The sequence below is a fragment of the Lepus europaeus genome, chromosome 1 (genome assembly GCF_033115175.1).
Source record: "Lepus europaeus isolate LE1 chromosome 1, mLepTim1.pri, whole genome shotgun sequence".
Classification (NCBI taxonomy): domain Eukaryota; kingdom Metazoa; phylum Chordata; class Mammalia; order Lagomorpha; family Leporidae; genus Lepus; species Lepus europaeus.
The window spans coordinates 85,130,701-85,144,267 of record NC_084827.1 but is presented as its reverse complement, the minus strand read 5'-3'; positions in this window follow the sequence as shown (position 1 = coordinate 85,144,267).

The following is a 13,567-nucleotide window of genomic DNA, read 5'->3' as shown; positions in this document are numbered from 1 at the left end:
ACCAACATTCTACAGAGTGGCTCAATTTTATTATCAGAATTAGTGGATGTTATTTTTACTGTGTTTCCTGCAAAACTGTTGAATCCAGAGAATAACCTTTTATCAAGCAGTTAAAAATAATGAAACTTTCTTGATAGAAATGAATTCAGCATTCCTCAAAAGCTGATGAGTGTTCCTGGACCATTTTTTCATACTTATCTCTTTCCCTCAGTGTATACTCGTTACAAATTGCATTAAGTATCAGTTAGATTTCGTCTACGAACCCACATAGATATGCCTTCTCTTTCTAAGCTTGATAGATAATTCACTCTTCTTCTTAACTGAGGACCTAATTAAGCACTGTTGCATAAATGTCCCTTTCCCCTCCTGCTACTGCTGGGCTCTTGTTTACATTTGGAATAAAAAGGAATATAGATGGTGATGTCAGCCAAGTTGTTGAACATACAATAGCCATAAATTAACAATTTTGTCAAGCACCTACCACATACAAGTTTGTGTGCTAGACCCTATGGTAATGTGTAATCCTACATTGTCATGCCTGCTGTCACTGGTTATTTAGGGCATAGCGGCAATGATGGATCAAGGCAAATATCATCCAGAATATTTAATAGGCATCAGATTCCTCTTGAAAGATCCACTGTAATGGGTAGCTGGGCCACTTTTCTGTGGGTTTGAAGCTTACCAAAGGTCTTAGAACAGTTTTATCACCCTCAGATGACACAGATTATATCTTGTGAAATGGGTGCAGGCTTCTGGACCTTTAGCAAACTACTGGCACCTTCCCTCTGTGGTAAGTGCTATCTTGCATATTATACTCCCTTTAAACAAATGCACTATAATTGAAACTAGCAATGATGAAGCTGAAATTTCAGTGTTTGTAGGAGTTGGGATAGCCTTTCAGGTGCTTCCTCAAGATACATTCTTACTCAGTAGATGTGATTCACAAAGAAATGAGTTAAATTTAAAACTGTTGAAGATTTAGACATTTATATATTGCTTGCATTTTATTTTCTAAGTTCTTTTATTCTCTATCCTGAAAAATATTTTTTGTTATCCTACAATTGGAGTCTTTTCTTGTTAATTTTGAACATATAAAAAGACAGCTGTAGATATTTGGGTTCCTCTTTGCCTCTTATTACAGAACAAAGGAACTTAGTAATATGCTAATATTTTAGTTGGAGAATATGGCACCTTTTATGACTTAATTATATTGATGTGATATCATGGCTCTACATGACAACATGGATTAAGATAAAATGTGCTTATTAAGAAACAATTTCAGCATGCCATAAGTAACTTGGAATGTTACATTGTATAGTTCAAACTCAGGCCTTTCTGACCTCTGTTATTAATAGTAAGAATAAATTCTACTAAGCTTTTTAAGTGTTTCATTCACATCACCAGTCAACAACTCAATTCAATCTTTAATAACAGAAAAAGAGGAACCTAGTACTTCCCAATGATTTGAATAATCACTTGGAAACTTGACAATGTACTAGCCTTCATTTGCTGAAAAATGGACTAGTAATGGTTAAGGGATTTCTTGTTAAATTGTGTGTGCCCATTTGTGTGAATCTGTGGCTGGTCAGCACATTGGTTATTACATCGTGCTAAAGAAGCTTGATGTAGGGACTTTTCCTCATGTGGCCCTGTCAACCACTCTGTTTTGTAAACCATGAATTTCATCCCTGACCCCAGACCAGAAAAAAGATCCTATCTGCTGCTTCACTTCTCAGATGCCCACAAGGGCCACTATTGGGCTAAGTCAGAGCTAGGAGCTAAGCACTTAATTCATGTCTTGCATATGGGTGTCAGGACCCAACTACATGGGCCATCACCTGCTGTCTCCCTGGGTGTGCATCGGTAGAAAACTGAAATTGGAGGTGACTTACCCACCAGGCCAGAAGCCTGCCCCTGTGGCTCTCTGCTTTACTATGAACTAATAAGGAGAAATAACTAGAGACCATGTATTATTTAAAGAAAATTCATCACCATATTGAAGGAAACAACTCACAGTACCTCAGGGACTATCTAAGAGAAGCGCAAATGGACCTGTCTAGATGTGAAGACACACACACCAGAAACAGTTACTAACCATGCTAATGATGGAGATTCTTTTGGGCCAGAACCATTATGAAACAGTGAGCTGTTTGTACCAAGCTTTAGTTTAAAGACAGCTGTAGATTTATTATTTTAAAAACTCTGGATGAGGGTAGTGGAGTAGATAAACTTTAAAGTCCTTCCAGCTCTAAGTCTTTCCAGCTCCCTACAATCTCTAAGTGCCTTGATTAACATACATAATGCAAAACAATGTAGTTTTGTAAAGCAGAATTGGCAGGAAGAGAATATTCTCTCAAGAAAAACTACTTTCTCTGAGTCTTCCCTTTAAGTTACCAAAAAAAGGTGATCAAGTAGAGCTCAAAAATAATTTCTGGGCTTAAACTTAAAATTCTTTTATCTGGAACAGATTATTTCATTCCACAATTAGAAATGAGATCCAAAATGCAAATATTACTCAGAGAGATAGCACATTGCCTCATATTCACACTATGGTGTTAACAACTGCTATAAGAGCCATTTTACAGAGTAAGTTTGAGAGGGGGAAGCATACCTTATTCAAATATATGAAGATGATTTTACAAATCATGTCCTATTTTATTCCAGTCCCAATTCTGCCAACCCTTCTGGGTATGTAACAGTTTTAAAGACAGTGCTTCAGAATTTGAAGAGGAAAAATGTGGAAACAGCTTAAATGAGACTATAACTCTTAGGCTTTCACCAAATTCATTTTCATAGTTTTTCAGTTTGTTATATTTTCTTGAGAACGGGTGAAAATTCTTGGAATTAAATGTACAGTAAAATACCAAATATATCCTAGTTCTTTAAAGCTTTGTATCTCTATTTCTCCAAATTATTTTAGTTGAGATCAAGACTCTCTTGCTTATGAATTTGGTGAGACATACTATTTACTTTCCTAATGACCAGAAGGAAATCTGTCTGATATTTGAAAATGTATTCTGTTTGGAGTTGGGTTCAATAAGGAAAGAATTTTATTTTGATAGTAATAAAGCAAAATTAAATAGGAAAAAATAAATTTATAAGTGAACTGAATTTCAATGTTGCAGAATTGCTGTCACCCATATCCCTGCATAGAACAAGAGAATCAGGGTTCCCCAGTTGGTGAAATGATACAAGTTAAAAATATATGTTCTTCATCCTTGATGTAAGAGCTGAACAAGGGTGACAAACAGACACCATTAGGTTTTGTCCTGAAGGAGCTCTGTTATTTTGGCTACGCTCTCTGTGTGGGACCATGCAGGCACAGGCCTCCATTGTAACAGCTGGACATGCGAAGCTCTTGAAATCATTTGAGTAGGAATCACAATCAGGAAATAAGACCAGCTGTTTTTGCAAAGAACACTTCCCATGCCTCATCCAAACAGTGTCTATTGTTAGTGCATACCATCCTTGAGATGTCAGGGCAGAAGCCTACCTACCCAGTTCCACCACAGCACCTCTACAGTTCATGTTGGGGGGTGGGGGAAGTTGAGTCCTTTACATCTGGGAAGTTGAGCCTGGAAAAAGCCAGCAGTCTCCATTGTGGTGCCCTCTGCACTTGCCCTTATCTGTGCCAATGTTTCTGATTCTCCATCCTAGCCCTTGACCCTGAAACTAGGTGCCTGCCAGATCTCTTCCCTAGTGAGAGCAGCTGCTACTTTTGGCCATTTAAAGCCTTAACTTCCAATTTAATCAAAAGAACCAAATGAATTCAAGTTGCCTGTAACATTTTGTGTGTTTCTGAGTTGAAACTAAATTCCGAAAAAAACCATGTTAGCCATAATGAAAGTCAGTGAGAGAGGTCTATCCTCCTGTTGTTAGAAAATAGATTCTTCTGGGGGAACTCCTGGGTTCTATTCCCCATGATTTAAGATGACATAACATTCAGCAATTATTGACTGCATTTCAGCACCCAAATTATTTCAGAGACTGAAGAAAGGTAAAAACTGAATTGAGTTTGAGGGGGAATGTGATATAGAGAATTACACAAACTTGCATTCTGCCATGTTAAAATCTACAAGCACACTCTATAGGCTACAAGTTAATGGTAGAGATGAAGCGACAGAATAGTCTCTCATACTTGCATGTGAGAATTTAGGTACAGTAAGCAGATCATAATTACTCCAGTTGGAATTTGGCCAGCAGCTGGGGATTAAGAACCCTTAGTGTTATGAAAAGTTCCATGTGATGTTTAATGACTACAAATAGCCAGAAGCTGAGATTTATGGCATCCAAAAATAGTACTCCTAGCAGGATTAGTCCACCCAGGTCATGCTGGGGCACAGTTTGGGCAATAGTCAGAAAAACCCATTTATTGAATCATAAACATAATTTCTAGCAGCTCTGGGTTGGAGACTTGTATTCAGTCACTAGTTACCAACTTTTAGCATCTTCCTTGGATGTAGCATCCCACTGGCACTCAATAAATGTGTAATGACAGGTAGTCTCAAGTGACAATAACGTCAGTTAGTATGGGAGAACAAGGACTGGAAGCTGACTTTACAAGTAGGTGATAGAGATGACCCCCTGTGTGATGCAATTTAAAAGATACTGGAAAGATATAAAATAGTATCTTGATTTGGTTTGTTGGTGCTTGTCATCTCACAAATGCAATTTTTTTTTTTTATTAATTCTCAGTCCCTGAAGTGGGCATTTGGCATAGTGGATAAGAACTTGGTTGGGATGCCTTTATTCTATATTAGGGTGCCCGGGGTTCAAGTCCTGTTCCTCTCCTGACTTCAGTTTCCTGATTACGCACAACCTGGGAGGCAGCAGGTGATTGTTCAAGTGGTTAGGTCCCTGCCATTCACAAAGGAGACCTGGACTGAGTTCCTAACTCCTGGCATTTGAGAAGTGGATCAGTACTTGGGAGATCTGTCTGTATGTCTCTTTTTCTTTCTATCAAATACAAAAATATACTTAATCCTCTATTTCAAAGCAAATACACTTGAAAAAGTTAATACATAAAACTCAGTTATTGTTCAAATAAAAATGCAACAGGAATTATCATATCCTATTCTTAGAAATGTTGGTAGAATTGAAGAGTAAAGGATAACCCAGGATGAAAACATTGGGTGAAAATCCACTAAGGGAGGAAGAGTTTGCAAAAAGGAAAGCATGAGGCCAAGAAACACAAATCTCTTTCATTTCTCCACTGTGGGCTGAAATAGACCCCTTACATTCATATGTTGAAGCCCTAATCCTCGATATCTCAGAATATGACTGTATTTGGACGTAGGGATTTTTAAAGAGTTAATTTGGAAAATATGGGGTCATCGGTAGCCCTTAATCTATTTGTTTGGAGTTGTTATAAAAAGAGGACTTTGGGACACAGCCAGCCTGGACTGTGTTGGACCATGTGAGGACATGGGCAGCATACAATCCTCAGGAGCCAGGTAGAGAGGCCCCAGAGGACAGCGGTCCTGCTGCAACTTTAATCTTGGATCTGCAGTCTCCAGAACGATAAGAAAGTAAATTTCTGCTGTTCAAGCCACCCAATAGGTGATATTTTCTTATGGCACTCCCAACTAACTAAAACACTCACCCATTTTCAGAGGGAAAGTATTGGCCTGCTTGTGAGAGCTCTCAGCTTCTTTGAAGATGAGGTTTTTAACTAAAGTGGTTGTAGTCTTTTTTGAATCTTTCTAGCCACAGGCGAAAATCCTGCAGATCAAGTCTGTCACCTCACAATGATTTTGTAAGGCATGGTTTAAATTCAAGATGGTATTTGGGCATATGTAACACCAAGAGAGGTGATGAGCACAAACGAAGCTGGGAAACACCACTTGTGGGGGGAGTGCGATGATACACTGCTGGAAGCCATGCTCAGTTGGCCAGGCCTCCAGATTAAAAGTGCCGCGCTTGTGTCTTCACGACTTGTGAGTCATGGGCCATCGGCTATAATGGCCCTCTGCTGGGTTCCTCCTATCTATCAGATGAATTTTGGTAGGAAAATTTCAAAATGGGCTTCTGGAGCTCTGAAAAATTTGGCATCAGCAAGCAACAAAGGTCCTTCTACTTAATATTTTAAAAATGTCACTGTAAAGTAACAGTAGTAATAGCAAGTGAGGATACTCATGTTTAAAACCAGTGTTAATTGTTAATAACAAAACTGCAGGCTTTTAACACAATTGTTGATGTGCTACTTGTGGAGCCTGGGAATCTGGAGGGCAAGGATAATTTATACTTGCCAAACCACTGAAAGAAAATTCCAACTATGTGGAAATGTAAATATTCAGTATTAGAAAGGATAATTAAAGATAGGCTAAATATTTACCCAGTTCTCTTCTTCCTTAAATCACACATAAGTCTTCTCTGGTGGGTTCAAGATTTGTATGTAATAGGAGATGGGCTGGAAAAAAACGAGAAGAGGGTAATGCTTTTCCTTTTCCTAATTTAAATATAACTCAGAACTCATACAATTATGAAATTGAGCCCCCTTTCATTTTTATCTTAAAATTTATTCCATAATTGTTTAATTTCCCAAGATATTGCCAATGTGATTTAATTTGTGTTGCATCAAAAATAACAATTATGTCATGTTGAACATGAACACTCATACATAATTTTAACAGAAAACTAAGGGGCAGTTGATAGAACATAAATTTCTTACAGAAAATCTGTAGGAGGTTTGCAGTGTGTAGGTAGATGTTCAAGAATTCCCAATGTCACCTTTTAAAGGAAACTTCTAGTAGGTTTACAAATAGCTGCATGGTGGGAGAATTGTCACTTAGGGAGCTTTGTGTAAAGCTTTTTCTTTCAGGAGTTCTTTCATTTTTCTTTTCTTGATCATATTCTCATAAGGATATTTTCAAAGGAAATCCTATTCCTGAGAAAGAAACTTCTAGATGGTAGATTGTTCTACCATTCATGGTCCAGGCAGGAAAACAAGAATCACTGTAGGCTTTTCAAACAGAGACAATTGAATACAGGGAGTTGGTTACATAGATGACAGTAGTGTTATCAAGGTGATGGTGAGGCAACTCAGAAACTGAAACAGCAAAAAGCTGCTGCTGCCCCAGCAGGGGCCCAAAGAGAAAGTCATTTTTCTCATAGCTCAGCAACAAGGACTGCATTTGGGGAACTGGACGCTGGTGGATACTCCCTGCTGGGGCTCTGACCACTGAGGAAGAGGTTTTCCCAGCAGAAGCACAATTAATCACAGAGCTGAATTACGAGACTAATTTCCAGGGGTATAGACCAACGCACACAAACAGCAGAGAATCTAGTCTGACCTTCCCCATTGATCAAATCTACCCAAATCCAGCTGGAAGGGGAACATGGGAAAGGTAGTTCTGAGAGACACAGCATGGCAGGCCAAGGGTGGAAAATGAATGAATGGACCAAGAGCAAACTGGCGAATGACATGCACACACAAAGTGGAACTTTTGTTAGTTGGTACTTCTCTTTATTTAGTTTCATTTTATTCCCTTAAGGCCAAGGTGCCTGAAAGTAATTTTAGGACTTTACAAAAATTGTAGAATTTTTGTGTTTTGCTCTGAGATATTTAATGATGCAGCTGGAGACTCATGGACCTCAGAATCTGAAATTCACTGAACCCAATGAGGTAGCTGAGATGGAGGAAGCAGAGACCAAGGAAACCAAAGTGGTACCTGTTGCTTACATTTTAGTTTCAGACCCAGACTAAATATTCTTCAGAATATCAGCTCCCAACTTGCTACATGACATTTCAACTTTAGCAATTTTGTACTAATGAACTCCTTTATTTCTGCCTGTCTCATTAGGACACTCCATACTTTCCAGAAACGCAAGTGAAGTTTAATAGAGATAAAGCCATTCCACTGGCACTGCTACGATCAAGAAGCTACAATCAATCTTGTTTTCTTCAAGCATGTCATAAAAAGACCCTTTTCCTTCTGATTAGCATTCTTGAACACAGTACAAAATGATGACTTGCTTGAAGTCATTCACTGTAGGGAGACAGCACCTACTGCACGTGATAAAACGACATAAGGCATATGAACTGCTCATTACAATCTAATTAGTTTGGGCTTTTCATTTCATTTTATGTCCTGAATTGAACCTGATTCAATATGATTCTGAGCTGGAGTTCATCATATCTTCTCCCTGGCATGCAAGTTTGTGGTGTTTGCTTGCTAGATTCCATGGTTATGGAAATGGTTCCTCTTTTCTTTCTGTCTTTCTTTCTTTTTTTTTTTTTTCAGGAACTGACTAGAAAGAAGGTCATTAATATAAAGCAACTGAAGCCTTTGCAATTTTCCTTCATGAGCGATTTTGATTTGACTAAGCACACAGCTCAGTTGTTGAAGTATTTCAAGATTTGGCCAGTGTGATACACTGACTTACCTGACTCATAGACTCATTTCCTTATAATGCAATGCAAGAAATATTCCTGTCCCTCAGGAACACCTGGGTCACTTGTGCAAAATCAGTTACAAGAGAGGCTACTTGAGAGCAGTGTGTCTCCTACTTTTGGGTCATTTCTGACAACACCTTTCTGTGTCTTAAACTTGTAGGTAGAGACTATGTATGCATTGACTTACCTGATCTCACTGTTCTAGGTTTTGTAGGAAAACCATGACTGGCATTCTTTAAGAAGACATAGACATTCTGTTTTATTTTTTCTTATTTTTTCTACCTTGAGGACCCAGACACTGGCTTTTTGGCTTCTTCTTACAGAGATGATAGATAGTGGCCAAATTTATTCGCTCTCTCTCTTTTTTTTTAATTTTGAGAAATCATTGAATATGGTAACGTTAATATAAAATATTCATAATCATTTCAGTTGTTACTCAAGCTTTAAAATTTTGTTATATAATGTGAAAAGCAAAGATAGTTTTTTGTTTACCTTATAGGGTACCCAAGAGTTTTGCAAAAACATTGACTCTTGGTTCCATGTCTCATTTGCTAACTGCAAATGAAGAAATCTTTTTTTTTTTTTTTTTTTGGACAGGCAGAGTTAGACAGTGAGAGAGAGAGAGAGAGAGAGAGGGAGAGAGAGAAAGGTCTTCCTTCCATTGGTTCACTCCCCAAATGGCCGCTACAGCCGGCACGCTGCACCAATCTGAAGCCAGGAGCCAGGTGCTTCTCCTGGTCTCCCATGGGGTGCAGGGCCCAAGCACTTGGGCCATCCTCCACTGCCTTCCCGGGCCACAGCAAAGAGCTGGACTGGAAGAGGAGCAACCGGGACAGAATCCGGCGCCCCAACCGGGACTAGAACCCGGGGTGCCAGCCCGCAGGTGGAGGATTAGCCAAGTGAGTGTCGGCGCTGGACATGAAGCAATCTTACAGAGAGGCCTTCTGAAACTTGATTAACAGAATAATTTTGGATAAAGCAAATGTCCTTACACTACAAAGTTCACCTGCAAATAGTAAGAGACAAAAATAATCACATATATCCAATGGCTTTGGTGAGGGGATAGATGATAGATATAAAATGTATAGATTTGGGTGGGGAACTGACACTGGAGTGCAATGGGTTAAGTTTGCACCTGTGACACCAACATATCATAGGAGTGCCAGTTCGTGTCCTGGCTGCTCCAGTACCAATCCAGTCCCCTGGTAATGCTCCTGAGAAGGCAGCAGAAGATGGCCCAAGGGTTTGAGTCTTTGCTAACTGTGTGGAAGACCCAAATGGGAGCTCCAGGCTCCTGGTTTCTGCCTGGCCGAGCCCTGGCTTTTGGGACCATTTGGGGTATGAACCAGCTGATGGAAGATCTCTCTCTCTCTCTCTTTCTCTCTCTCCTTAACTTTCTAACTCTGCCTTTCAAATTAATTAATTAATTTAAAAATACATTTTAAAAAGTGTAGATTTGTATTTTACAAAAATATATAACATGTGGTTTCCTTCCCTGCTGTCTACTCTGGAGCAACGCAATTTAATTAAATTTTTACCCTAAATAACATTTAAAACTATGTGTCTCAGTCCATCTAATTCTTTTTCTTTTTTTTTAAAAAAGTTTTTATTTATGTATTTGAGAGGCAGAGTTATAGACAGAGAGAGGGAGAGACAGAGAGAGAGAGAGAAGTCTTCCATATGCTGGTTCACTCCCCAAATGGCTGAAATGGTTGGAGCTGGGCAGATCCGAAGCCAGTAGCCAGGAGCTTTTTCTGGGTCTCCCACATGGGTGCTGGGGCCTAAGCACTTGGGCCATCTCTACTGCTTTCCCAGGCACATTAGCAGGGAGCTGGATTAGAAGTGGAGCAGCCAGGACTCAAACCGGTGCCCATATGGGATGCTGTGTTGTAGGTGGTAGCTTTACTCGCTATGCCACAGCTCTGGCCCTAAGTCCATCTAGTTCTGAAATCAACTATATTCCATCCAAAAATGTTTCTTCCATGCTACAGGAGTTTGTTTAATCAGATTTTTATTTCCTAACTGACCATCATCATGCATGTTTCCAATAAAACTGGACTTTGCTATGAATAAGATACTTTGAGTGTATCACATAAATACTTTCCCCGACAATACTTACAGAAATAAAATTTTTGTAATATTTATGGAACTGCTTGCTAGAGAAACTGAGCTAAGTGAATATCTGTTTTATTTATTTAGGTCTTATACCCTACTAACTGGTGATTCTTCTGCAATGATTTGATGAAAGCTTGTGGTTAGGTGGTATGTAACCTTTAATTTAGCTATTGTTAGCACTTTTGTATGCCAGAGAGAGGTTCTGAAATTTTCAATAGGCCGTGGGCTCTTAATAGGGAATGTTAATTGTTCCCTGAATAGGAGAGAGCCATCATGACGTCTGAATTATATACATTTCTTATGAATAACCTTCAGCTCAACATTGAAGGAAGGCATTTGTTTCATACTTCATACAAGAAGAGGAAGTGAGGGTTTTTTATTATTATTTTTTTTTACTTACATTGTCAAGGATTCTTAAGGGATTGGTCTTAGTTAATTAGCAATTAGTAAAATGAGTATCAAACTCCTGATAAAATATTGTTAGGGAAATTGGGAAACAGAAGGTTACCCAAGCCACTAACCCAATCTTTGGGGAAGAGGAGGAGGTGGGCAATGAGGGACTGGAGGAGCCAGGGGTGCCCGCAGCAGTGTAGGCTGTGGCTGCTCATGTCCTCTAGCACATTATCCCAGCTATTCTCTTTTCTGCCCTGAAGCACAGTTCTGAGGCCCAGGAGACCGGAATGAACTCAGAAATTATGACTTGATTAAAGACTACTGAGATGTTCATATTGGAAATAGAAAATGATGTTATGAAAATTGATGTCCTCTTTGTTTATAAAGACAGCATGATTAACTTGCCATTATTTGCATTTGAGCTGATGGCAGGTTTGGGCTCAGCCATCTTCATTCTGGTGAAAGAGAATGAGCTTGCCAGGCAATAGTGTAAGAGGGGAACTCTCTGTGCAGTCACCTGGCTAACAAGGTGTCAGCGATGCTGACCTGGGCACCACTAGGGAGAGGAGCATGATCATCATCATATATTAATCAGAATTGGTCTTCATCCATTCACCCATGTATTACAGGATAAGCACGTAATTTCCACCCCAAAATTTGGGTCCTTAGAGTTGAAAATAAGATAAACAGACAAAGAAATCTTAAGAGAGAATTGTCTAGTCCTGGTGAGTGACCAATATAATGCTTTTACTCATTGACTATCTTAAACTAGAAGGTACCTTGCTCAATCCTATGCTTATATATTCTTCCATGATATTGAATTTGGGATGTTGAGAAATGAAGTGGTTATGAAGAAACTTACAGTGTAACAGATGATACATGGTGTAAAGTTTTCTTCAGTTGTTTCACTCAGATGTTTGTTGGTCTTGCTTTGATTAAATTTGTTGGATTAACTCTATCTATCACTTGGAGTTGTATACCAGATTACACAAGATGCCAAGTGGCAAGTGGTGAATATTATTATATTATATAAAATTCTTCATTACCATCATAACTCATTCAAGTAGCAGGAAGGTATAAGAGGAAGAATATAGGTGTTTCAAGGTGTGGTTTTGTTTTCAGACCCTACTACTCACTGATTGTGCCATCTTAATCACAAAATTTTGTCACTTTCAAGAGTCTCAACTTTCCTTCTCCATAAAATGGGCATGCTTGAAACTGTATCTAAGCTTACAATATAGATTTAATAAAATGATGTGTGCAAAATACATAAGATGTAGTACTTACTCAATCTTACTTTTTTCCCATGTCTGATTTTTTTTTTCAAAATGGTCTTAGTTTATTTGTGCTGTTGTAACAAAAATTCCCAAGACAAGATTATATATAGGCAACAGAAACTATAAGCACATGTATTGCTATGTTCCCATGAAAAATTCTCCTTCTCATTTTTACCAATTGGGAATATTTCAGTAGGGGGGCATATATCTAAAAATTCATATTCTGAATATTCTACCTGATCATGCCCTTCTTAGAAGGCTCCAGTTTTCAGTTCTAAAAGGATCCAAGTCCTGAGAGATATATTGAAATTATACTTCTACCCCAGTGGCTATAGCTACTCTATGATGAATTTGAAGTGATAGAAACATCAACTTAAAATTAAGTTAGGGATTTATTTTACGGACTTTTATGGGCAATGTATTCACAAAAATAAAAATGAAGTGAGAAGAAAATGAAATATTAGTTGTTGACTTAAAGGTCAAAATAGTCTGAAATAATATTTAAAACTGGAAAATCCTATGTGCAAACATTTTGAATAGACTTCCCTCTGCTTTTTTTCTTCAAGGAAGTTGAAGTTATACTCTTCATATTTGCATTACTGTAAGACTTTCCCGTGTGACTGACCTTAATTCCATCACGTCTATATGTCGTTCTTAATCTGTGATAATTAGTGAGTCATTTTTCATACAAACCTCACAGAGATATTTAACTTAGTATAAATCTCCTTGTAGTTGCAAGAACAAGGTATCTACGTGGTATCTCTTCCATCTAGTTAAAAACACTTTCAGTGTTTTTCAAAAATATAGGGGTATGTTCAATATTCCTCAGGGATCATTTTGAGGCCTCTCGAGAGATTTTTTTTTTCTAAGACACTGTCAACAACTCAGCTATTACATAAGCAATGTTGGATAGCGTCAAACTGCCAAGTGCAATGCTTAGAATGCCCAATTAAGCATTGTGCAGCTGGAGAAGGTGGGTGAATTCCCCTCAAGAATTATGTATTGGTTCTGCAGCTGGAGTGCTTAAGTGGTCGATTGAGCCAACAGCTGTGAGAGTTGCATGCAGTTGGATCAGGTCCTTAGGTAGTATTAGTGATAAGAGAATAGTCATAGTGGGAGCAGCACCACACATTGTTTTTCATTTGGTTTTGCTTTTAAAATACTTTGTGTCTTTATGATGTTTCAGAGGTGGTGGTCATTTTTAAATATTGACGCTAACAAAAGCAATGACTCCCCCAAGGTAGTACTGAGTTTTTAAAAGGAAAAGCAATACAAGTTATTTTATGAAATAAAATTAGGCCTTATAGTAAAGTTCAGTGCACATTCATTTCTACTTCTATCTGTGGGCTTGTGAGTGTGTTCAATTTCTCTAACAATTTGTCTTCAG